The sequence below is a fragment of the Mytilus californianus genome, unplaced genomic scaffold (genome assembly GCF_021869535.1).
Source record: "Mytilus californianus isolate M0D057914Y unplaced genomic scaffold, xbMytCali1.0.p SCAF_3, whole genome shotgun sequence".
Classification (NCBI taxonomy): domain Eukaryota; kingdom Metazoa; phylum Mollusca; class Bivalvia; order Mytilida; family Mytilidae; genus Mytilus; species Mytilus californianus.
The window spans coordinates 106,297,902-106,324,361 of NW_026262679.1; the positions used below are offsets into that span (position 1 = coordinate 106,297,902).

Below are 26,460 nucleotides of genomic sequence, written 5' to 3' on the forward strand. Positions count from 1 at the left end.
ATACTACACCCTTCTTCAACATGCTTCTGTTATTTCCAACTTTGGTCGAAAAACAAAAATAGTTTGGCCTGATAATTAAGTTCAAACCAGGTCAAAAACATGAATAGGTATAGTCTGTCCAGTATTCCAGTGAACAAATTCAATTGTTATCCTGACATGTGATAGCAATAGTGATGGCAAGATCTATGAACATATTTGAATATGGAAAATCAAAAACAGATGCTTATGAAGCCAAAATTTTAAAACAAGAAAGCAAAGGCTGAAATAAAATCTTAATAAATCTATTTCACTATTGAGTCAATCTTCAAACAGCTGAAATCCTTCCTTACAAGAATCTTTTAATTTTCACATGAAAAGAAAACCTCAAAACTCAATATTCATAATTATAAACATGTACAACCAAATAAAAATTCCAAATTTCAAGCATCAAATTGATTTGATGTAGGCTTTCTCAAGTTATTATTCAGAAACCCAAAATTTGTCTGCTGTCCACTTTATAAAGTGGCACATATAACTATGGAGTGACATATAACTATAGTGAAATCAGTCAATTTCGAACTGGGTCTGTGTTATGTGATTTTGAACAAAATATTTAAATTTCAAATGTTAGTATCTGAAGACCAATTTGGGAAGGAATGGCAGAAGTATGTACATGTAAAACTATATGCCTGTCACCTATTTGTGAGGCAAAAATAGTAGAATAAAATTAATACTGATAAAAATGGCAGTGTTGTGAACATCTGATCTTGAATTCAAGGACCAAGGAAAAAAAAGACCGTATCCTACCTCCTTCTTTTCTATAAATTTGATTTCCAGACCACAACTCTTTTAAGTTCTGACCCCCAATTTCTTTGGAGGTGGTTAAATGATAATAATGTATAGATGTAAAGTTTACCAAAAACCTTAAAACCAATAAAAAAAAACCTGTACCTGTAAGTATTTGTATCTCCATTTACTAAAACTTTAAAAGTTAGTCTTGGGTAGCTGTCTCATTCACATATACCAAACATCTGATTTTATTCCAATATTAATTTCAAGTAACAAATGTATTCTAAAAATATTTCTTGTAAATTCAAAGTAAAGAGCCTGCAGGTCTAGCAATTCTAAAAACACCTCTTTTTTTCTCAAGATATTTACATTGTTCTATTATGTTTGCATTTTAACCCGTCAGGGTTTCACTTTTTGCAATAAAGTTATTATATACATACTGTAACAGCCATTCATGAAACCAAGGTTAGAGGGACATATAAATCTATCAATGCCAGAGAAAAGATGCCTTAAGAGTTTGCACTTTCTCACAAACTATGATGCTTAGTAACCTAAAGGGTTGAAAAGATTAAATTTTAATGATTACATAAAGAATTATTCATGCAGAAAATCGAGACGAGGTCCAAATACAGACTTATCAAAATTATTTATATATTAGATGAATATTTTTACTTTTCATCAAATAAATAGAATAAGAAATAGAGAAGTACTTAAGCTAACAATACAATCATGTGTGATTTTAATATTTTGTGGTGTTTAGAAATGTTGGCAAAACTCCAAGATCTAGACCTTTATTGTGTTAGCCTTTGACCTTTATAAATACTAAGTATATAGATAAACATAAAAGGCTAAGATTATTCTTTGGCACCAAATCAATACTACCAGCATTCTTATTTTTTTACAAATATTTTAATTGTAAATTTAAGATATGAAAATAACTAAGGAGGTCCTATTTATTTGGGTAACGATAGAATGTGTGATTACTTCAGATAAACCATACCCACAAACGTGCTGTTAAAATGTCCTTATTCTCCACAAGAACCCAAGACACGCAAACATTATAAACTTAATTGTTATGGTTTCAAAATGTAATTACTAACGGTACATATATAATTTTGTTCACTCCCACTGGGCCTATGAACGTCAAGTTTGATTGGAAGTCAAACTTTTTTCTTTTTTTAAGTGGAAATATACCAACGGTGCTTTCTATTATATAAATATAATTAAACAACTTTTTACAAAACATAACTTATGGTCAAATATCACAACTTATGCATAATTTTCCTAATTCATGGTCTCAAAAATTAAAGAATGTCATTTGGAGGGAAGAAGTAACCAAAGGGGCAATAAAAATCTCGTGAATAAGTGATAAATCTAAAATTATCACAATCGAAAGGGAATTTTTCATTGGCCCAAACAATGTGTAAAAATGAATATAATTCTTGCAACCTTGGCATTGATTGAAGGGGAGCTTGTCTAAAAATGTGTAAAAAATGTATTGACAAGTGAAAGACATGTAACAAAGTATCTCATTTAAAGCATAACAGTCCTAACAAGAATGTGTCCATAGTACACGGATGCCCCACTCGCACTATGTTCAGTAGACCATGAAATTGGGGTCAAAACTCTAATTTGGCATTAAAATTAGAAAGATCATATCATAGGGAACATGTGTACTAAGTTTCAAGTTGATTGGACTTCAACTTCATCAAAAACTACCTTGACCAAAAACTTTAACCTGAAGCGGGACAAACAGACGGATGAATGGATGGACGAACGGACGCACAGACCGAAAAACATAATGCCCCTAGGTGGGGCATAAAACTATGTAAAAACTAGTGTTATTGTAAAAAATAGAAAGGAATTGTTATCTACTGTTACTAAATGAGGTTTTTTGCCAATGTTGTTGGGTATCTCACTGACATATACCCCACATTTCCTTTTATAATTCATATTTTGGAAGATAATCATATTTTTTTATCAAACAAACAACAAATGCAAATAAATCCAAATCAGTTCTCAGAGGAAAGCAATGGACTTTCAGGATTTCAGGAAACAGCTGCCAATCATCAAATAAATTACTCAGAGAAAAGGAAATTTCCTAAACACAATTACAAAATGTTACCAAATTCACTGCTCAGAAGAAAACCACAGATTTTCTGCAATAATAAACTACAATTCTTCAAAGAAACCCATTTATTCAAATGTACTATCAAATATTACTAACACTAAACAGTAGCAGGTTGAAGAAAAATTATCAACTTGATGCAACAACTAATGACAAAGTACCAATAATAAAGGAACCCAGGGATTTCTAGGAAATATATTATTGACCCTAAATTACCTTGTTTTTTACTTGGTACCATTGTACTTCAACTGTTACCTTATAAATCAACACAGAAAAAAAACACAGATAAAAATATCCATATTAATTATAAAAATCATTTTTTTCATGGCAATTTTGCATATAATATGAAAATAAGGAGACACAGTATTCCAATTTGAATCGAAATGATATGGATGTAAACAACTATAGGATACCGCACAACCTTCAACAATGAACAAAACCCATAACATATAGTCAGCTATAACAGGCCTCCACATGACAAAAATGCTTATATTACTATTTCACCATCTAAACAATTACTTATCTAAAGAAAGTCAGCCATTAAGTACAGTATCCAGTTGAAAGCCAAAGATATTCTTAACAACATACTAATTAACACTAAAAGTGCTGGGAAAGTTCATGGAATACTTTCTTCATATAACTAAGTAGGAAACCTTAACCTCAATATGTTCTTTTTTCTTCTCTTCATTACAGCATGGATTGGAAATATTAAAAACCCATCTATCTTATACTTCATAGGTAATATTCTATTTCAAAAACATATAAGTATATATTGAAAGTCTTACCTTTGCTATATTTTACTTTCATTGATAAAAAAAATAATATTTATCATTCTGGTGTAATGGGGGTTGTCTGTAGAATTAAATCCTATACAAAAAATTTCTTGTCAAAGAAGATGTTCCTCAAAAAGTACTCTTTTCCATTTATCATGCTATGTTCATAACATGTTTACCAATACTTGTACTGAATCAATTTGTTTCTCTATTCAAAGCATTTTTGTTGATTTATTATTTAAAAAAGTTGATTGAAATATTAAAAACATTCTGATCAATGTCAAAGCCAGTTCAAAGAAGCATTTAAAACTCATCTAACATGTCAGAAAGCAGATTAAAAACTGTTGTTCAATAAAACATACAAGGATGGGTATAAAATAAGTAGTAGCAACAACTGTTATGTTTATGAATTAGAGTCAGCTGTTGGTTGCAGAATTTAATAAAAGTTACCGAACAACCTTGTCTGTGTATATTTTATAAACATTTGCATAATTTGAACCAAACTTTTTACTTAGTAAAATCATTTTTATTTCTGTATAAAAGTATAAACCCATGGTGGTTAAATTCTTAATTACTACAGTTCTGAGATCTGACTTAAGAAGAAAATGAAAATAAATGTTTTAAGGTTTAAAGTTGTATGCTTTTCTTTGTGAGTGTTTGAAATGAATAACATTAGTACCATGTTAACAAATATATAAGGCAGACATGAGGCACTAAAAATAGAGTAAATAAACTCATCATAGATACCAGGATTAAAATTTTGTATGCCAGACGCGCGTTTCTTCTACAAAAGACTCATCAGTCACGATCATATCAAAAAAGTTAAAAAGGCCAAATAAAGTATGACAATAAAACTCTTTTATCAAACCTAATGAGACGATCTTAGCATTTCTGAAATTTATGTGCACATGATCATTTTATATGATCTGCATATGAAAACTTGTCATTAACACTTAACTCTTATTTGTACAAAATAAATATAACAAATACTAATATCAGATAAAATTATATGGAATGTGATAAATGTATACCTAAATATGAATGGTTCTAAATATCTATATCTCAAAGCTAGAGGAAGACAATTTTACAATTTTTTTTTATGTTTAACTAAAAACAACTGTACTCACAATCACGAAGAAAACTTCCTTTCAAATTAAATGTTAATAAAAAGAACCTATAACCATTTTCACTTCAATTTCAAAAATAAAATATATTTAAAACACAAGAACACAAGTTGAAATGTTTTACAATATTGAAATTATTAAATGCCTTACCTAACTATTCAATCTCCAGTATATCCAAATCCTATTTGTCCCAATAAGGTTAATTATCCCATAGTGACCTACCGATTAGCATATAATGACCTTAAGTAATCCTACATGCACAAAACGAATGATTATTGCTTTGTAAATTATTAATAAACCTAATTAGCTGCAGGCATAAAGATATTAATTTAGTATGAAGAAAGAGATGAACTATGATAACTATAGATAATAATTTAACATTGTAATATTCTAAAGTGTCATGAATATCAAATTATAACTATAATCAAATGAATATTATAGGGTCAAAGTTTGCATTTTTATCCTTTCAGGTGTAATACCACCATTGATTTTCCCCTATTAAGTCTTTGTTACATTTGCACTTTTCAAAAAATTGTGCAGAATTTATCTTTGTTTCAAATAAAGAAATACTAGGCATGAGTAAAGTTTTATCCTGTCTAGTACTATGGACAAAATTCCACATAACATTTCATTGCATATAAGAAAATAACCATGACTGGAAGTTAACCAATCAAATTTTCACCTCTTTTTTACCTGTGTACAAGGTTTAGTAACCATGTAACCTCAAGTTTCCAAAATATTCTATAGAAACCCCAAATAAAAAAATAATGGTGCTTTGAAATACCCAAGATATATGTTTATGACCAAGAAATATTTTACTGCAATGAAATGTAGGATTAATTACCTAAAACTATCAAATTCAGGGGAATATTTTTTTTCGACCTTTTTTCGTATGCAACCGAATGTGACGTACTATAATGATTTGGTGGTATTACACCTTCAAATTCAGCAAAAATTATGTTAAGAATAGGTATACTAGCTGCTTTTCTTTTTCTTTTTTTTATTCCAGAAGAAGAAACATTTATGAAACCCATATTTGCCAAATCAGCAAGCTGATCAAATGATATGTTTCCCTAATTACAGGGTAATACCAACAACTTTGAGTAAATTTCAATCTTCAATGCTAAAGTTTTACATATGAAAGGAGATGAGATGTCTGTTACACAAACAATGAATGATTGATTGATTATTGGTGTTTAACACTACTATCACCATTATTGACTATATAGTGGCAGTCAGTTTTTATTGGTGGAAGAAGCAGGAGAGAACCACAGACCATAAACAATGATATGTAAGTTACACAAATATAAGATGTAATTTACACAAAAATAAGATGTAATTTACACATATATATATATAACATGATGAAAGTTACAAAAGAAATAGGATGAAAGTTACACATATACAATGATACAAATAACTCCTAAATAGTAAACCACCTGGGTGGTCTCATGTTAGTGTGTTCGCCTTAAAAACTGGAGGTCGTGGGTTGGAACCCTGGGCAGGTCAAACCAAAGACTTTAAAATTGGTATTTGCTGCTTCTCCGCTAAGCACGTGGCATTAAGGAGTAAGACCAAAGACTGATCTGATCGACTCGGAGTCAGAATAATGTGTTCCGGTAAGGTGACATGTCTTCCTGCGCACTGTTACCTTGAGAACTAGCACTTTGAAAATCCGGCTCAGCCTGTCAGTCTAGTACAAAGCAGGGTTAATATTCATATTACATTAACATGCTCTCGTCCTGAATATGCATATTAATTTGCCACTGGACATTAAGCAGCCATCCATCATCATCATCCTAAATGGTAGAAATGAAAATCAGCAAAATCATACTTGACCCACATCTTGTAATGACATACAAAATATTCATATTTGAAAAGGATTGGTTGAATGTTTCTTATATAATTTACGGAAACTGTTTAAGCCTTCTGCCTTCTATACTACAATGAGGGTTTACCTCACATTTATAACTGGATTTTCCATCAGAAAACCCAAGTAATAAAAAATCTTTTAATATGAAAAAGTGCAATAAAATGAAAAACATGTTGCATATATTAACGATTTATAACTCTTTAAAAAATTAAAACTAAACTAATTATCGATGGCCTCACTATAGATATACATCTAATGACTTTCAAGCCATTAATTTCCTACAAATTTTGGAACATAAAAAAAATGCTGATAATTACAGTAATAATTTATATTTTTAAGAGATATATACAGTATCAAAATGAATCCTAATTTGAAAGGACTACACTTGAACTTTAAATACAAAAAATGCAATTTTCATTTTTCATATTTAGCCCCCATACTTTCTTGTATTAAAATTAATAATTATAAACCAGGTTAAGAATATATTTCCAAAGAGTTTTACCAAATCTATATTAAAAAGGATTTATACAGTTACATATAATATATTACTTTTTGTAAGGGATGTCTTCAATCAATTAAAAAATGATAATAACTCCATACAAGTTTGCTAAATTGGACAGCAACAGGCATCTGAGAAGTCCACTTCCTGTCTAAAACAATAGACAATTATACAGTATACCACACTCTTAAAACTCTCAAGTCTAGAAAGGCTGTGACTAAATTGAATCAGAAACTACTTAAGATCTGCCATTAAAACATGTAATTCCATATAGGACCAAAAACTTTACGATATAACGGATGTATTCATGTCAGGTTTAGGAATTTTTGTCAGATGTTAGGACTCCTTTGGTTTTTTCTTACAATACAGGGTAAATATTTTGCCCAATATCACCCACTTTTAGACTTCAATAGATCATAAAAGGTCATTTATGAAAATTTAAGCAGATTCTAGATTTCTTTTCTTACAATTTGAGACCCTAATAATGTCAATGCTAAATATAGGGTAAAAGTCTCAGTCAGCCTTTTCCAGCCATTTAAAAAAAATTATATATCTCATAAAGGAGTTCCATCACCTATCAATATTTTTAGCTTATTTTGTTCCTTAACTAATGCTCTTCTGATTTATAGTATCAATTTTAAATTCCAGATTTTTTTAATTTCACCTGACTACATCCTTACGACAATCACTGACAAGGTTAAAGATTTGTATTTTTCATAAAACACATGATAGAGCAGCTATGGAATTATTCCTGAACTGAATTATGAAACTATCATTTAATTATTATATACAATACAACAATAATGATTTATTAACGTCTCACCATCAATAATACAGTATACACATTTCATATTGTAAAAGTAAAAATTATTAATGCCATTCTAAAAAGAATTATGAGAGACGGATTAAAAAGGAACTAGTATATTTACACATTCTCAAAAAGCTATTATAAAAAAGGTTAAACCATAAAACATAATTACATCTATTATCGGTATAAAAAACATCTTCTACGGTCTAAAATAAGTTTGCAGGTCTTGGCACATTTTTGTATCACATTAATGGTGTCATTGGCTAAAATAAAAGAAAGTTTCAAGGAATTCGGCCTTAGACTGAAATTTTTGTTTTCAAAATTTAAAATCTTATACAGTTCGTCTCAAAGATCGCCGTACAAGGGACATTCAGTCTGTACATGCTCCTCCGTTACAATTTTATCTTCACAAACAAAACAAGTTATTTGATCTATTGGGAGACTCTATTAGCCTCCTGTCTCCACCCCTATTGGGGCAACACCTCAGCAAAACTGAGAATAAGCTCTTCGGTGTGACGGTATAATAAGTTTGTTTAGGTAAAGCTCTGTATATACATACTGTTTAAATGTTCTATATGTACGTAGTTTGTTACCCCCAGGTCCATTTCGCCTAGTAGTGTCACTATGCAACTTTTCATGCCATTTCTGTTTGAAGTCGGACATAAGTTTTACATGTATCACATTGGTAACTCCCAGCTTATCAATGTCAATGTCGTTAAACCAGTTTGGTATCCCACATAATTTAAATTGTCAATAGATTCTAAAGTTAAGAGTTGTCGTCTGAAATTCTGCTCTGCCCAATAGTTGATTTTCTTGTTAAGTCTATTCTCATCCATATATCGTGACCGATTCCAGTAATTTATGATAACCCGCCACTGTTTTACAAACAGTGGTGTCCATCCTAAATCTCCATTAACTGCAACATTAGGCGTATAACCACCAACGCCCATGAAAAAACGGACTGCTTTGTTTTGAACTGCATTTATACACGTTATATATACACAGTAGTACAACAATCATTACAAACAAATGGAAATACAAAAATTGATTTGAAGCAATCACATTTGAACATACCAAAAATACAACAAAAATCTTTCCAATAAATACAGAACATTAATTATTGCGAATCCTTGACCACTAGCAAAAATGCAAAATCTAATTAAAATGTTATGAAGGAAAATCACTAATGAAATTGTGAATGCAAGATTTTATTCTTGCAAACCTGATGCTGTCCCATTTTGGCATTAATAAAAAGATTGCACTCATTTCAGAATTTACAATACCGGTATTCTAAAGCATATCTGTATGCTTAAATCATAAGCAAAAGAATCTCAATTTTTCAACATAAAGATTAACAGAATGCATAATATTTCAACAGGTTACCATTATTTTATCATACATGTACCAGAATAAAAATTGACAACTCACCACAAATCAAGACTAACATTATCATCAGAAAAGTTGCAAACAGACAAATTTTCTGACACCAACAAAACAACTACATGTATTACATGTAAGACCTTAAGAAGTATAATTATGTCCAATTTTACTGATTACATGACAAAGTGGAGATGACCAAAGGCTATTTTTGATACATCAATGTCATTATTCAGTTTTATAAATCATGGTCATCACCAATTTATAAAATGATTCAAGTTTAAAATGGTCACTGAACATAAATAAACGAGTTCAGCCAAATTAGCAATTATAACACTTCTTTAGCTGATTAGTGCTTTTAAAGATTACATATTGAAGAAATTGATGTTTTTGAGAACGAGAATACAATTAAATTCATGTATTTTTACAATTATCTGAAGGATTAATATAATTTGATACAGATTTAAGTAAACATGACACTGGTTTCTAACAAAAAGTCTTAAAAAAAAGAATAATATCTTCTTGACACAAAATATTAAAAAAAAAAATAATGTCTTCTTTTTTGTAAATGTCTTCTTTTTTTTATACAAGCTTACTGGTTTTTCCAATAGATTATTATTGAATCGTTGCATCCAAACTGGTATTTGTATTAAGTCCAATTGTTATTCAAGTTAGAAAAACAAATGCTATCTACCTGCATAATATTGAAATTGGGTTAAAATTTCAACACAACGCCTTCACACACATTTATCTGCTTTTCCATATATCATGTATATACAATGTACTTGTAGGTGCTATGGAGTCAAACATTGTATATATATATTGAAGATCTATATTATTCACCTGGAAGACCAAATATTGAACAATGCATTTGTTCCAAGCAAAAACTGCACAACCGCATATTAATCAGAAAACTTACAGACTGTTATTGTCTGCAAATGGCATTTTTCTAATTCAATACCAGTTGGAAATATAAAATGCTGACACTAACAAATCTCTGAATACTTGTAATGACTTGATGAGTTTAACACATTGTTTAGAGACATAGTTGATAAAATCAAAAGAGACAATCAATACAAACTATCACAACATCAATAAAATTGAGAATGGAAATGGGGAATGTGTCAAAGAGACAACAACCTGACCAAAGAGCAGAAAACAGTCAAAGGCCACCAATCAAACCTATTTCTGTTCAAAATATTAACATGGTTGGTTATATAATTAGCTAATAAGGTGAGTTTTGGTGGAATTACAATTGATACAGATGTCAACAATGACCATTAAAAGTCATGAAGCTGTATGTAAAAATATTCAATATTTAGTCTCGAACAAAAAGGCCTACAAAAATTTTTATGTTTCCTCTACCCTACATACAATAAAGATTTTTTGGTAGTTTTGAACTAGCACTATTACAGTAAGATTGTTTGCCCTGTTGAAACCAGTCAAAAAACTTTAAAAAATAAACTGTAGACACAGAGATATGTCTTGCCTGTCGTAGAAAATTTAGAAAAAGACAATCTGATGGACAGCAACATTTCTAATTAATTCCAGTCTCTGGACCATGAACTAGTGGCAGGACATCAAAATGGTCAACAAACTGATATGAACTTATTTAAATAAATTAAATATAAACAGTAATAACTGTCCTTTCCTAGATTAAGATATTTCAGTTTTACACAGAAAACTCTACACAAAAATTTATGACAAACAGGACGATTTTTCGTTCCCTATTGTTTATTTTCCTTTTCTGGACGGTGATGTTCCTTTGGCCCCATCTTATGGTGTTTAAATATCACAACTTGTTCGCTATGCCCGTGTCTGTTGTGACGTTCTGGAAGGGTAAGCAGATCCTGCTTCACATGTGGTACCCGTCGTTTTGCTCATGTTAGAAAAAACCCTGATGATAAGTCTAATTCAGTAAGTCACTTTCTGGGAAAAGGGGAAGGGATTGTAGTTACGTATAATTGGAACTTATCCATTGTCATCTGTGAAACAGATATTCCATAAAGGTCAACCAATTCGTGATGGTGTCCGTAAAATTTATGAAGGGACGATTTCAATTTCACCACTTGGAACTCTTGGTTTAATAGCTTCATTGTGAGCAGCAACCCTCTATCAAGGAAATCATGATAGGAAATACAAGCCCTGGAATACTGTATCAACTGAGAGATATATACTCCGAATGCAGGCACTGCTGGAATATTGCTACATAGAAATGGAAATGCTGAAATTATCTCTTTTGTCGTAAAATTTAGTTTTTAACCGACCATCATTGTCAATTTCTAGATGTAAGTCAAGATATGAGGCAGAGGATGTATAAATACCCTGCCACATCCAGTCTGTGTTTTTGTTAGATGTTTTTCTGCTTTATATCGATCTGATGAGTTAAGCCCTTTCAACTGATTTTTATAGTGTGTTCTTATTTTGTAATTTTAAACCATTGTCCCAGGTTAGGGTGAGGGTTTGGCGCCAACAAACTAGTTAAACCTTGCCATATTCTGTATGTGCCTGTCTCAAGTCAGAAGCCTGTAATTCAGTGGTTGTCCTTTGTTCCTGAACATCACATTTGTTTTAGTTCATTGTTTTGTATATAAATAAGGCCATTAATTTTCTCGTTTGAATTGTTTTGCATGTTCATTTCATGGCCTTTTTACAGCTGACTATGCGGTATGGGTTTTGCTCATTGTTGAAGGCCATATGGGGACCTATAGTTGTAAATTTCTATGTAATTTGGTCTCTGGTGGAGAGTTGTCTCATTGGCAATCATACCACATCTTCTTATTCTTATATAATATGTACTGATAGTAATGCAACTTGATAGAAAATATCATTTTCTATCATAGGTAGTCCCTATCAAACTAACTTAGGCAGAAAACTTGACATTGAAAATTGGTACATGTAATCAATTGAAAGTCACTGGACCATGACCTACGACGTCAGGGCTTTAAAATAGTCATCAAACTGATATGTACTGATAGCAATACAATTCTATAGGAAATATCATTGATCTATCACATGTAGTTCCTATCAAACTGATTTAAAAAGAAAACTTAACTTTGAAAATTGCACATCACTATATATATATACTGTCGGTTTCTTTTAAACAACTTAAAAGTTGAAAGTCGCTGGATCATGACCTAGGGGTCAGGGCCCGAAATAGTTGACTGATATGTACTGACAGTAATGCAACTTTATAGAAAATATCATTGATCAATCACAAGTTGTTCCTTTCAAACTGACTTGAGCAGAAAACTTTTAACAATTGTTGATGCCACAGCAATGGTATTATACGGTTATGGTTATGAGAAAGATTAGTGGATTCTAAGAGTTTTAGTAGGAGTGGGGATACAGAATTGGTATCCCTAAACTAATTTGGATCAATAAAGAAAATAGGTGCACAGTACCATTCTATGTGAAGATTCTGAAAAAAGTTTCTTAAGCTGATACAAAAGTGTGAAAAGGACCACCACCAAAAGCACTATATATATATACAATCGGATTCAGAAAGCTGGATATATTACTAACTTGACTATAGATTCTTTTCCAGCATAAACAACACAAAACTACATATCCATAGACACTGACTTATCTTGTTGATAGCTTGGTAATGGCAATACTTTGGTAAACAATTATTGGAATACAGGGCCATTGCCCTGGCCAAACAATATAGACAACTATAAGGTTATAAGTTCCTTGCCAGTTGCCTTAGACTGACCTAAGTCTCCATATAGGCAGTCATTAGTACATATCATCATATATTTGGGATCCAGGATGAATAGTAGTTGGATGACAAGTAAGCAACCAGTGTCCTATGATTTTAAGAATGAAAACTCAATGTGATAAGATAACTGTACATGGTCACACTGAGCTCCATTTTTCCTTAGACAATGTGATTTTAAAGAGCTTGACATATAATATAGATACTTTCCATTGTTGCAGACTGTATATCAACCTCTAGATTTCTTGTGAAAAACTTAAAAATCTTAAGTCACTTTATCCATGGCTGATAGGGATTTGAAATGCTTGAACATTATTGCAAATGAAAATTATTTGTCCTCATTAATACACCTAGTATAAGTTAATAAATTATTCATGTAGGTGACAAAAACAGTTACTTTTATAAAACAATACTGTGAAAGTACTTAATTCGTGGGTGTCAATTTTCGTGGTTTGAGCAAAATTTACATGTTCGTGGGTTTTAAAATTAGTGGATTTTAGTTTTCTAAAAAAAAAAAAAATGAAGCATTGAAGCCATTAGATTTAGAAACAAAGGCGTTGGACACTTAAATTCGTGTATAAAGTCACCCACGAAAATTCATTTCCCACGAATAAAAGTACTTTCACAGTAATTGATAACAATACACAATACTTGATGTCATAGAAGAAAAATGTGTATGAAAGTGCAAAAGTTCAATGATAGATGAAAAGTACTAATAAAAGTTCACTTTTGTCCTTTGGTCCTTTAGAAAATGAAAAGCTTAAAATGTATGTCTGAAACTTGATATATATATATATCTAATGAAAGAACCTTAGTGAGCGCGCTCACATACCCCACGTCCCCACATTGTCATTGGAGAAATAAAATAAGTGTAAGAAAAAAAAATTGTATCAGAAAAAAAATTGAATCATAATTTCCTGTCAATATGCACATCTACATAGTATGTCCTTATTATCTGAAAAGGTTTCATGAAATTCTGTTGTGTGGTTTGAGAGGAGTTGCGATGACAAAAGGTTGCAGTAGTATATTGGGCAAATAAGTTCAAAGGGGCGTAACTCCTGGAAAAAAAATTGAATCGTAATTTCCTGTCGATATGCACATCTACGTAGTATGTCCTTATTATCTGAAAAGGTTTCATGAAATTCTGTTGTGTGGTTTGAGAGGAGTTGCGATGACAAACTGTTGCAGTAGTACATTAAAGTAAATAAGTTCAAAGGGGCGCAACTCCTAGAAAAAGAATTGAATCGTAATTTCCTGTCAATATGCACAACTACATAGTATGTTCTTATTATCTAAAAAGGTTTCGTGAAATTCTGTTGTGTGGTTTGAGAGGAGTTGTGATGACAAGAAACAGGACTGACAGACTGACGGACGGACAGACGGACAGGTCAAAAACATTATACCCTCTGCAACTCGTTGCGTGGGGTATAAAAAGATAACACCTCAGAGGTAAACATAGGGTGGGGAGGGCAGGGAGCCCACCCCCCTCCCTTCCTTGTGGAGCTTCGTATATGGTTAATGCATAGACTTACCTTAGGTACCTTACCTGAATCTAAATAATGGTAGGTTGCTGAATCTGAACCTTAGAACTTAGGTGTATTATGTTTATATGTGAACAAATAGCCAAATCAAATATTTTGCAGCTATTGGAAAACCCATTTTTTTCTGTATTTAATCAGAGCTTTTATGTATAGTCAATACACAATTATACAATATTACCTTCAAGGTCTTTAACTACTAATGTCCAATACTGCTCCATCAGAAATCTGTAACAAAATATTATCACTATGTAAATATAACATGGATGTAATCAATATTAAATTTTATAACAGAAGATAAGGCTTATTAAAGCCCCTCATCAAATCAATAACAGCTGATTTTGTTGTGACTATAGTCAATTTCTGTGTCAACAGGAAGTTACTTATGGTCCATTTCTAAGTACCCAGGAAGCAGCACTTTTTCATAAAAAAAAATCCCAGAGAGCAGCTTTTCTATTTTGAATTTTCACTACCTTAGCAAAATTTGTCAAATTCATATTATGATGGACTGATTTTCTATTAGTTTAAATACTTCAAAACATAATGGAAAAGTTTTATAACCAGTCCAATTATGTTCAAACGAATGCAGGAAAAATCCAAAAAACATATAACAGCAATGTCAGATAAAATTATCTTGTAGAAAGTTTTTACTATGGGCACAAGACAAAAACGAATTTACTTTTCTGTCTATCTGATAAGATAAAATTCTGTTTTTTCCATTGTTTGGGGATGAGACTTATTTCACTAATCTTTAATACTTGTGGTAAGCAGTACAGATGTGCTATAAAAAATGACTATGTACCTGTTAACTTTATGATAGAAAAAGACATTTACAGTATTACAATTATCATACAGGTGCAAATAATAACAATGTACATGTGCAGGAACATACCTGCTTTCCACATAAAACATTTTGTTACCAATTTAAAGTAGATAATATGATACTGGGTTAGAACAAATGCCCTTAAAACAACAATGAAACAGAAAATAAGTGGTAAAATTAGTCAGTTATATGCAATGATCCGATTTCCCTTTAGTCATTGATTTCACACTTCTCATTTACACATACCTGGTGGTACCATTTGTTTGAATACTTGTGAGTGACATGATAGTGGACTGTCATTAAAATTATATATTATTATCAGTTCTTCATGATCAAGTAGCAGTTTTATAAAAATGTTCAATTTCAAATTGAAATTATAATCTTTTCCATCACAAGTTAATCTCCTAAATGAACCCTTAAATATAATTCTGTTTTTCTGAAAAATTCAAAATAAGATATAAGAAAAGTGCAACATATCACCAACAACATATAATTACTGCTGAAAATTCTGCTCACAAAATGTTGATACGTGAAGAAATGAAAAAGAAGTTCAATATACAATAAATTGAACTTGACTTACATTGCCCAATACACAACGTCACAAGTGTCACGTCAAAAAGTCTTTGAATTTCTGTTAAAATATCTGAAATACTTGACCTTCTCACATTGTGTTAGGACTGTATTTAAAACGATTACCTTGTGGCTTGTCGAATAACTCACATCATAATGCCTATAGCAGAATAAATATATCCTCAATAACAATAAAATAATACAGGTGAGAAGCATAAGAGGAACACTAGCCAAGGTGTGACTACAACCTTTTGCTAATGCAAAGATCTTGTATGTTTTCAGGGGTGGATCCAGCCATTTTTAAAAGGGGGTTCCAACTATGTGTCCCCATTCAAATGCATTGATTATCAAAAAAAGGGGGGGGGGGGGGGGGGGGTTTCCAACCCCCAAACCCCCTGGATACGCCACTGGTTTTACATTTCAAACTTATGGCTTTGAGCTTTCCTTATCAATCTAATCTAGCAAAGCACACTCATAGGCGGATCCAGGGGGGGTCCTGGGGGGCCCGGGCCCCCCCTTTCGTGGGAAAAATTTGGTTGATTATATAGGGAATCACTGAAGCATGACTGGAGCGGGCCCCCCCTTATGAAAAGTTCTGATCCGCCACTGACACTTCAGAAACCAAAATTTTGTATGTTTTACATAGATTTACATTTACAAATTTTATGAACAATAAAACATATGACTATAATGAGGTATATTCTAGGAACTGAAACTCTTCAAAACATACCTGTCTACCAAATTACATGATTGTGGGTCCAATAGTCTATGGTATGTAAATGAGGACACAAATATGCATGTGTGTGAAGTGGTATTCAAAAAGTAGTAAATGGTATTTTTGGATCTTAAACTAATTATTTTATAAAATATGGGATACCCATAAATGCTGATTTAACCTTTGTGCCAGCAAAGTATTTGAAATTTTTTAGGAGAGCTTGTAGATTAAAAGAATTTTTTCATTCTATTAAATAAATTAATTCTGTATAATATCAAAGAGTCATGATGGTGTCATATGGGATAGCAACTCAAAAAACAACATCAAATAGAAAATAAAATGCTCCGCTGGGCGCAGCTTGATACGACCGCAGAGGTCGAACCCTGAACAGTTGGGGCAAGTATGGACACAACATTCAAGCTTGATACAGCACTGAATTTGGATTGTGATTAAATATTTGACACAGCATAGGTTTCTGACACAGAATGAATGTGGTCTAAGAACTTAAAAATTTTTAATTTACCTATTCAAACCATATCATTATTATTTGCTTTTATATATAAATCAGAAATAACCAATTTAAAATGGAAAATTTTCTTTTAAAGAAAAAAAAAACTAGAGGCTCTCAAGAGCCTGTGTTGCTCACCTGATTCTACTTTGGTTTTGGAAATCATGTTAAAATAGATTAAAATCATAACAGATACCCTAATAATGAGTGAGGCCAAATTTGGTTTAATATTGGCCCTGTAAGTTAATAAAAAATCCTGGTGGCCATCTTGAACAGTATATCAGCAACAAAGTAGCAACACTTCATCAGTACCTCATAAGAAACTATTATGCCATGTTTGGTTTCATTCCATTCAGTGCACCTCTAGAAGAAGCATTTGTATGTATTTCCAATATGGTCTTATGTTAAAGGAAGTCCCCCCGCTGGCAGCCATAATGGATGAAGGATCAGCTTCAAAGTAACAACACTTAGTCAGCACCTCATAAGGAACATTCATGCCATGATTGGTTTCAATCCATTCAGTGGTTCTGTAAAAGAAGACATTTGTATGTATTGTCCGTAGGGTCCTTTGTTAAACACTGTCCCCAGCTGGTGGCCATCTTGGATGATGGATCGGCTTCAAAGTAACAACACTTGGTCAGCCCTTCATAAGGAACATTCATGCCATGTTTGGTTTCATTCCATTCAGTGGTTCTCTAAAAGAAAACATTCGTAAATATTTTGCATAGGGACCTATGTTAAACTAAGTCCCCCGCAGGCGGCCATCTTGGATTATGGATCCGCTTCAAAGTAACAACACTTGGTCAGCAACTCATAAGGAACATTCATGCCATGTTTGGTTTCATTCCATACAGTGGTTCTCTAAAAGAAGACATTTGTATGTATTTCCCTTAGGGTCCTATGTTAAACTAAGTCCCCCGCAGGCGGCCATCTTGGATTATGGATCCGCTTCAAAGTAACAACACTTGGTCAGCACCTCATAAGGAACATGCATGCCATGTTTGGTTTCATTCCATTCAGTGGTTCTCAAAAAGAAGACATTTGTATGTATTTCCCATAGGGTCCTGTTATACTAAGTCCCCAGCTGGCGGCCATCTTGGATTATGGATCGGCTTCAAAGTAACAACACTTGGTCAGCACCTCATAAGAAACATTCATGCCATGTTTGGTTTCATTCCATTCAGTGCACCTCTAGGAGAAGCATTTGTATGTATTTCCAATATGGTCTTATGTTAAAGGAAGTCCTCCCGCTGGCAGCCATCATGGATGAAGGATCAGCTTCAAAGTAACAAGACTTAGTCAGCACCTCATAAGGAACATTCATGCCATGTTTGGTTTCATTCCATTCAATGGTTTTCTAAAAGAAGACATTTGTATGTATTTCCCATAGGGTCCTATGTTAAAATAAGTCCCCCGATGGCGGCCATCTTAGATGATGGATCGGTTTCAAAGTAACAACGCTTGGTCAGCACCTCATAAGGAACATTCATGCCATGTTTGGTTTCATTCTATTCAGTGGTTTTCTAAAAGAAGACATTTGTATGTATTTCCCATAGGGTCCTATGTTAAACTAAGTCCCCCGCAGGCGGCCATCTTGGATTATGGATCCGCTTCAAAGTAACAACACTTGGTCAGCACCTCATAAGGAACATTCATGCCATGTTTGGTTTTATTCCATTCAGTGGTTCTCTAAAAGAAGACATTTGTATGTATTTCCCATAGGGTCCTATGTTATACTAAGTCCCCAGCTGGCGGCCATCTTGGATTATGGATCGGCTTCAAAGTAACAACACTCGGTCAGCACCTCATAAGAAACATACATGCCATGTTTGGTTTCATTCCATTCAGTGGTTCTCTTAAAGAAGACATTTGTATGTATTTCCCATAGGGTCCTATGTTCAACTACGTCCCCCACTGGCGGCCATCTTTGATGATGGATCCGCTACGAAGAAACAACACTTGGTCAGCACCTCATAAGGAACATTCATGCCATGTTTGGTTTCATTCCATTCAGTGGTTCTCTAGAAGAAGTTCAAAATGTAAAAAGTGAACGCCGACGATGGACGACGGACGCCAATTGATGAGAAAAGCTCACTTGGTCCTTTGGGCCAGGTGAGCTAAAAAAAAAACCTCAAATTTTTTTAACCCCCTTATGATTCATCACCCCAAACTCAATCCCAGCCTTCCCTTTGTGTTACAATGTATGGTGCCTTGCAGTACAATTTCAGAGAGATCCGTACACTTGAACACAAGTTATTGTCTGGAAACTAGAAAAATGCTTGTTTTTTTGCCCCTTTTTGGCCCCAAATTCCTAAACTTTTATGGCAATTACCCCCAAACTCAAACCCAGCTTTCCCCTTGTGATATGGAACCTTGTTGTACAATTTCATAAAGATCCATACACTTACACACAAGTTATTGTCCTGAAACTGAAAAATGCTTGTTTTTTTGCCCCTTTCTGGCCCTTTTTCCTAAAATTTTGAGGCAATTACCTCCAAAATCAATCCCAGCCTATCCTTTGTGGTATGGTACCTTGCAGTATAATTTCAGAGAGATCCATACACTAGAACACAAGTTATTGTCTGGAAACTAGAAAAATGCTTATTTTTGGCCCCTTATTCCTAAACGTTTTGGACAATTACCCCCAAACTCAATTCCAGCTTTCCCTTTGTGATATGGAACCTTGTAGTACAATTTCAGAAAGATCCATACACTTACACACAAGTTATTGATATGAAACTAGAAAATGCTTGTTTTTTGCCCCTAATTCCTAATATTTTGAGGCAATTACCTCCAAAATCAATCCCAGCCTATCTTTTGTGGTATGGTACCTTGCAGTATAATTTCAGAGAAATCCATTCACTAGAACACAAGTTATTGTCTGGAAACTAGAAAAATGCTTATTTTTGGCCCCCTTTTGGCCCTTATTCCTAAACGTTTTGGACAATTACCCCCAAACTCAATTCCAGCTTTCCCTTTGTGATATGGAACCTTGTAGTACAATTTCAGAAAGATCCATACACTTACACACAAGTTATTGATATGAAACTAGAAAATGCTTGTTTTTTGCCCCTAATTCCTAATATTTTGAGGCAATTACCTCCAAAATCAATCCCAGCCTATCTTTTGTGGTATGGTACCTTGCAGTATAATTTCAGAGAAATCCATTCACTAGAACACAAGTTATTGTCTGGAAACTAGAAAAATGCTTATTTTTGGCCCCCTTTTGGCCCTTATTCCTAAACGTTTTGGACAATTACCCCCAAAATTACTAGGACCATAAGAGCTATAATTCTGCAGCTTCCATAGCAGTTATCTTTTTACGGACGCCATCACAAGTTGGTATACTGTTATGGAATATATGTTTCACAGATCACAATGCATATGTTTCGATTGTCGTAACCACAATCCAGTCCTCTTTTCCTCATTAGACTTTTCACTGGATTTGTACTTGCATGGGCAACAGGAAAGGTGCCACTAGTGGAGCAGGATAAGCAAACCCTTCCAGAGCACCTGAGTCATCACCCCTAATTTTTGTGGGGTTTGTGTCGCTCAGTCTTTAGTTTTCTGTGTTGTGTATTGTATATCATGTTTGTCTTTTAGTCTTTTTGTTTTATGCCATGGACATGTTGTCCAGTTTATTTTCAACAGACCTGAATGTCCCTTTGGTATCTTTCGCCTCTGCTCTGTAGACAACTTTCAAATTCTTGCTTTTTCCCATACATATCTTATGTTACTAAGTCGCAGTAAGAACTGATTATTCAATGATGTCATTTACGTCGATTGACCTCGAGGTCCACCAGCGCAACTCTGAGTTATAAAAAACAACTGGAGATTGCAAACCTATGTTTGCTCGACTAGAAAACTACATATTTTAAGCAAAGAATAAAAAGAAATGCTTAGAGATCAGTAATGGATATATTGGTACCTGCATGATTCTGTTGATGACCCACTGTCTCAGTGCACAGAGTTCAAAGAATTGGGTTTATATTTATTGTTGTCTTGTAGTTTTAATTAAAATATGTTTTAGTACTTGAAATTATTTAAGAAAATGTTCTAGAGACTTGGCATATTATGTCCATGCGTTATATTGAACATAATCAAGCTTTAAACAGATCAACACTTCTGAAGCCCCTGTTGCGGACCCCTGTAAAGCTAAAGGCAGCGAGTGTGTGGATCTTGTATCAGAAAAGTGGCGACTGGTGCTTCAGAGTCGTTGTCAGCATCACAGAGACTCTACTAAGTGTGATTGATTTCCGAATCTCTCTTTGGATGATGCCATATCGTTACAAATCTGTATTTTGTCTTAAACATGATAGTCTTGTGCTTACCATACAATATCCATACAAGCCCATCTCATCTTTCGGGTTTCTTTCAACAAGTTTGGTTTAGTCATGAGGCATTCCGAAAGTAAAAAAGTTTTATGGCGGGAAAATTATAAATTCATCTGTAGTCTTTGGTACCAGAGTAACTCAGTAAGTTTCATGGAATGAGCGTTACAGGGGCGCAGTAGCCAATACTACTGAACATTCCCATATATTGTCAATACAAAATTTTCACATTTTGTCAGTTGGTCCCCAGTGGATTGGGTTGCTCAAATCGTTGGATAGTCAGTGGCGTAGCTAGGCCATTTTTAAGTGTACGCCCGAACCTCCTCGAGGGGTTTGAGGTCCAGAACAGACGACCTCCTGATTGGGGGGCGAAACCCCCCGGATGTTCACGCGTTATTGAGAAAGAGACATGCGCGTAGCTACGTTTACGTCAAAACGCCCGGGAGTACACATAAATTTTGAAGAAAAAAATATTTGAACCCAAATAAATTATAAGAACTGATTAAAAGCACATGAGCCTTGTATTTTTTTTCTTAAATGACTTGTAATTGAAGATAAAAGACAAACTGACGAAATATACTTTTTAATCAAATGGTATCATATGATTTATTAGGTACTTTTATGTCATATACAATTGTAGCTCTGTAACTGTTTCGGTTCTTACACATCTTTGGCTTTAAAATATTCGGCTTTGAGCGTTCCTGATGAAGGTAAATCAAGAAAAGCGCTCCAAACTCATGAAATTAATAATGTGTTGTTTTCATATTTTATATTATATATTTTTTTCATTTTCTGTCATCCATAATAGTTCATATGATAAAGGTTTACAATAATCATGATAATACATATAATTCCAGAAATGGATGTTTCTATGACAAATACAATTCTCAAAGTGACTTAAAACTATCAGACTTAACTCTATATCTAAATTAACTGACCCTAAATTAGCCTATTACTTATATTCTAAATTTATCTTATGCATCAAACCTCTGACCTTTAAATTACCAAATAGAAATGCTGAATTAGACAAAACATATTTATCTAAGAATCTTTAATGTCTCAAGTAGTGGTCAATAATATGTGAAATAAACAATTAATTACAATTAATTACTTTTCTGAACTACTACTACTAAAGACACTAAAATCAACATCTGTTGTTTTCTTATAAAACCAAGCATGCAAATTCTTTTATCTTCAATATGAAATAATCGAAATACTGAAAATTGTTTAAAATGATACTTTTAAAATGTAATGTAAATTTACTCTACTATAGATACGAGCATGCAAGTAAATATAGATATAAATTTTAGATCGCTTTTAAACATATTTTTAAGCAACTGTTTTGAGCATTTTTTCTCTTAAATACATTACCATTATATTCCAAATCAATACAATGAATAAATTTAACTGTAAAAAAACAAATTAGACTAAAAGAGACGCGAAAGGGATATTCAAACTCATCAGTTGAAAACAAACTGACAATACCATGGCAAAAAACAAAAAACTATGAAAAGGCAAACAACAGTATACAAAACACAACATAGAAACATAAGACTTAACAACACGGACCCCACCAAAACCTGGGGGTGATCTTCTCAGGTGCTTCGGAAGGGTAAGCAAATTCTACTCCACGTGTGCAAACCCAGTGATAAGTCTAATTCGGTAGATCACATTAGAGGAAAAGAGGACAGGATAGTGGTAATATCATCAATTGGAACATATCCGTCGTCATTAACCTACTCGTTATGTCGAACGTAAAAGTTCCGAAGGCCGGGATGATTTCAACATTACCACTTGGAACTCTTGGTTCAGTAGCTTCCTTGTAAGCATCCACTATCTATCAAGGAAATGATGATAGGAAATGCAAGCTCTGGAATATCTTATCAACTGGCATGTATATACTCCATATGCAGGTGCTGCTGGAATGTTGCTACATAGAAAAGTTCACAATTGGAGGCTGAAATCATCTCCTTTGTCGTAAAGTTTTGTTCTTAACCGACCAAGTATGTTGCTATTGATGAGTTTTTAATGACAGATATTGGTATCTCTTTCTCAATAACACGTGAACATCCGGGGGGGTTCGCCCCCAATCAGGAGGTCTTCTGTTCTGGACCTCAAACCCCTCGAGGAAGTTCGGGCGTACACTTAAAAAAGGTCTAGCTACGCTACTGCCCTTATTTAAAGAGGGTAGGGATGCCCTTTACTGTCAGGCGTCAAACGGTCATATTCGGCTACCGTTAGCATCAAATTGGTTAAAATTTTATCGTGATTTATCAGTGATCTCAAATAATTTTATTGTTACCATTTTTTTTGGAAAGAATTTAACATGATTCGTCAAAATCAGTAGATTGCTTTATCGTCATAAAGAAAGTGTACATTTTATCATCATGCACCTAAAACTATCGTTAACGTCATTTGGCCAGATTTTTTATCGTTATTTGTCATGAAGGTCCATTACGACCCTCTTTAAACAGATTCACTAAAATATTTTTAAAAGTTATTGTCATGGTTATTTTACTTTTATTTAAATAAAAGGGATCCCATGTATATTTCCCGTAATATACTTGTATTGTTTGAGCTTTTGATTTTTGCCATTTGATATATATTAAGGGAGTTTCCATTTTGAATTTTCCTTGGAGGGCAGTATATTTGTTATTTTACTTTTCAAATTTTGTGGATCACAGTACATCTATGCATAAAAGAACAAATGTTTCTTGTTGAATACATAGTGGCAGTATTTCTTGCATACTCAGGACGAAAACAAAATACGTCAATTCTCCAAGGCTTGTTACCACAAATATAAACTGCCTCTTTTGAAAGAGGATGTGTGAGATAGGGCAGAAATTTTACCTTACAACAGGCCACCAATAATTTCAGACATCTTAAGGAGATATTACATTAGGATTCTTTAACGTGCAGTGTGTGGCTTCGCCTGCATGAGGCATTGGATTTTACGTTTCCATTCCGATAGGACTAGTCTCGTATCTATACATCCAGCACAACATATAAATTCAAAGTGAGGTTTAAATGAAATTTGAGGAAGGTGAAGAGTAGGCCACGTTAAAATGTGACTTTGACGAACTATAGCTTTGGTAACTTTTGACCTAAAATAATCTTCAAATATAGAACTGTTCAAAGGTTAGTGCGTACACAATAGGACGCTCTATGAAATTGTACCACATGGTTCTATTCCTCAAAAGGAAGGTTGGGATTGATTTTGAGGGTAATGGCCCAAACCGTTGAAAAAGAGAGGCGAAAGATACCAGAGGGACATTCAAACTCATAAACTGACAACGCCATGGCTAAAAAAGAAAAAGACCAACAGACAAACAATAGTACACAAAACACAACATAGGAATAAAGGAATTAAGGGGTAAAAAACAAGGATTTTCTGGTATCCAGACAATAACTTAAGTATAAGTCTATGGACCTCTATGAAATTGTACCACTAGGTTCCATTCCAAAACTGAAAAGTTGGGATTAATTTTGGGGATTATGGCCCTGACCGTTTATGAATAAAGGACCAAAAATAATACTTTTCTAGTACTTTGTATAAATTGCTTACTGTCAATTCAGAAATAATTGCGAACTTTTTATTAATGCAAATAATCCAACTGATTGAGTATCACAATAATAACTTGTATTCTTATATCTGATACAAAGATATGTATGCCGATTTTCATGAAATAACAATAATAAATCTCGCATTCTTGTCCATTTTAAAAAAAATTGCAATAATTTCTGAATTTACAGTATTTCTTGACCAATTTGAATGGGTACCCCAGGTTTAATTCCAAGTCTTGAATTCTTGGGGTCTTTATAATGCTGAATCTAACCACGTCTTTAGATTTTGGATTTTGGGCTCAATATCAAATTGGTTCACATTGAGGTCCAAGGGGTCCAAAATTAAACTTTGTTTGATTTCATCAATAATTGAATTCTTTGATATGCTGAATCTGGATATTGGACCATAATAAATAAATGTCCAATTTCAAATTTTTAAGTTCTTAGACCACATTCATTCTATGTCAGAAACCTATGTATGCTGTGTCAAATATTTCATCACAATCAAAATTCTGAGCTGTATCATACTAGTGTCCCAAGTGTTCAGGTCGTATCAAGCTGAGCCCTGTGGAACATATTATTTTAAAACAAGCCTATCCATATCAAACATCATCATCTTCAACAGACACACTGTGTTTCACTGTGCCAACATGCAAAACTTTTATTGCGAACCAAAGGATACTTTTCCACAGATTCACTCGAAAGTTACCTGTCGATTTAAACTTTTGTAAGTTCTTTTGTCCCATCTAATAAAAACAATAGCTATTGTTCTCTGTGTAGTTTATTCACTGGGACCTTTAAATTTCTTCTAAGAGAAATCTATCACTCATTGATTAATTTACCCGAGTTAAAAAGTGATCTTCTAAATGATGAAAATACATGTATTATGGTATACAAATGTCCGGCGTCCACATGTCGCCCCCTCAACTTGAGAACAACTCATCCAAATTTCATGAAACTTAATATAGTTGTTTCTTATGATGGTCAAACCATCTGTATACTTTTTGTTGAAAATAAGATTAAAATTTTTTGAGTTACAGGACTTTGTAACTAAAACTATTGCTTAAAACTTAACACACTTCTTATTTATATTAATCTAAAAATCTGTATACTTTTTGGTGATGATTCAAAGTTTTATTTTAGAGTTAATGAGTTTTTTGTAAAAAAAGGGGGGGGGGGGGGTGTTCACATGTCACGCCGTATCTCAAAAACGATTTATGATTATTGCTTAAAACTTTACACACTTCTTAATTATATAAATCTAAAGATCTGTATACACTTTTTGGTGATGATTCAAAATTTTATTTTAGAGTTATTGATTTTTTTATTAAAAAAAAGGGGAG

At 33.1% G+C, this 26,460-nt stretch overlaps 1 protein-coding gene across 3 annotated transcripts in view; it reads right to left on the bottom strand.

The window, feature by feature from the left end:
* LOC127735685 (protein FAM53A-like) overlaps positions 1-21,594 on the bottom strand; it is a 40,860-nt gene extending 19,266 nt beyond the window's left edge. Inside the window, exons 1-2 of one of the 3 annotated variants that reach the window (XM_052245945.1) lie at positions 21,554-21,594; positions 14,788-14,834 (exon numbers count right to left, since the gene is read on the bottom strand). The gene's annotated coding sequence lies outside the window, so the exon portion shown is untranslated. Of the gene's footprint in view, positions 1-4,796; positions 4,909-4,943; positions 5,030-14,787; positions 14,835-21,553 lie in introns of those variants that run through there. The other 2 variants (XM_052245948.1, XM_052245947.1) reach the window with 2 other exon arrangements.
* Positions 21,595-26,460: the final 4,866 nt, after the last annotated feature.